The following is a 1,659-nucleotide window of genomic DNA, read 5'->3' on the forward strand; positions in this document are numbered from 1 at the left end:
GCATGGACCCTAAAATTAATTTAATCTGAAGCACCATTAGAAAATGTGAGCACTGAATACTAAAATTAATCTCCAAATCTGGACACTTTCCACATAAGTATGTATCAGCCCTAGGGTATCTAACATCAAGTGTAGCTGGCAATCCCTTTATAAACTGCTGCAGTTGGTATAAATGTGGCATTCACAGTTTTCATCAGTTGAGATGTGTTGACTGAAAATAAAGAACACCTGACCAGCCATGGCTTCACTCATAAGAATATCGTCACATCCCCACCAAGGACTCTGGGACAGGTGGTTCCAAGCTGCATACAAGCTCTCTGGGATCAGAACACTTAACTGGTGTTTTTGCATTTCTCTTAGCCTTCCTTTTTAGCTGCAATTTGGCAGCTGCTATTCCAGATGTCACACAACTATATTCAATGCAGAAAGCAGAGGGTAAGGGGTATGTTGGTGGTAAAATATCTTCTCCTTCACAGGGCTGGCTCTCTCTTTTATCAAGGAGCAGAATCTTTCCCCCAAGAGAACAATTGACTTCTCTAATAATATATTGGCCAGAAGTAGTTAGTAGGCTCTTTCTGTACCAGCACTGGCAAAGCCAAATAGCATTCATGAGACTGGCTTAGCCCAATCCTGACTTGTCACCAGTGACTGCAGGAAAGTCTTGAGCGTGTTGCTTACTAACAAAGTAGGGGCTGTTGGCAGTAACTGCTGGGTAGGCCAATGGTCTAAACACAAAATACTGCAGCAGAATCATCTGGACTACTGATTAAAACGTGGATTTGGGGCCCAATCTCTTGAGTTTCTGCACCAGTAGGTCTCATTTGGAACCTGAGAACGTGCATGTCTAACAATTGCTCACTTGATGCTGATGCCGATGCGTTGAGAACTAGTGACGGAGGCAAACCTCACCCTCTATTACTTGACTCCATTGGTTCCACATGAAGTCAAGGGTTGTTGTTCACTTATTTCGGGCATAGGTAAGAATTAGTGTTGATCTCCTTTACAGTTGCAGACAAGGTGTAGCACTGGCCTTACTTACGGTCATAGGCAAGCATTAGTGGAGGCCTCCCATTCTGAGTGGGAACATTCCCCAAATCAATGCCAACCCTGATACTTTTAAAATCAATTTTGTGGTGTGCTCCTCATGTCAAATATCTGAGAAAAAATTGTAAAATAATAAACACTTCATGTGCACAAAACAAATCAACTCTTTAATTCAAATTATTGGCCAGTACAGATTATTCAAGATAAGAACTCATTTAAGAAGTTTAAATGCAGTCTATAGCCATGTTACCCTGAACAAGCCCGATCCCATCTGATCTCAGAAGCTAAGCAGAGTCATGCATGGCTAGTACTTGGATGGGAGACCACCTAAGAAGACCAGGTGCTGTAGGCATAAAAAGTAAAAAATAAGGGATGGTAAGCTGACAAGTTCCTTGTAATCTGTGAGGTCAACCAAGGGTTGCCTTGCCTAAAAAATTAAAAATTAAAATAAATAAATAAAATTTAAATGCAATACAATGTTGCATTTTTTTTCCAAATTTTTGAATATGTAAAAATTAGAAGGATAATAATGTTAACATTTTCAAAAAACATTACATTCTAGAAAAGAGAATCTGGCATGAATTAATAATCTCAAACCAATTAGAGGGCTAGAAA

At 39.7% G+C, this 1,659-nt stretch overlaps 1 pseudogene; it reads left to right on the plus strand.

Moving 5' to 3' along the window:
- Nucleotides 1-1,277: 1,277 nt before the first annotated feature.
- LOC112475488 lies at nt 1,278-1,396 on the plus strand (annotated as a pseudogene).
- Nucleotides 1,397-1,659: the final 263 nt, after the last annotated feature.

Source organism: Pteropus alecto, unplaced genomic scaffold, assembly GCF_000325575.1.
Source record: "Pteropus alecto unplaced genomic scaffold, ASM32557v1 scaffold110, whole genome shotgun sequence".
Taxonomy (NCBI): Eukaryota; Metazoa; Chordata; class Mammalia; order Chiroptera; family Pteropodidae; genus Pteropus; species Pteropus alecto.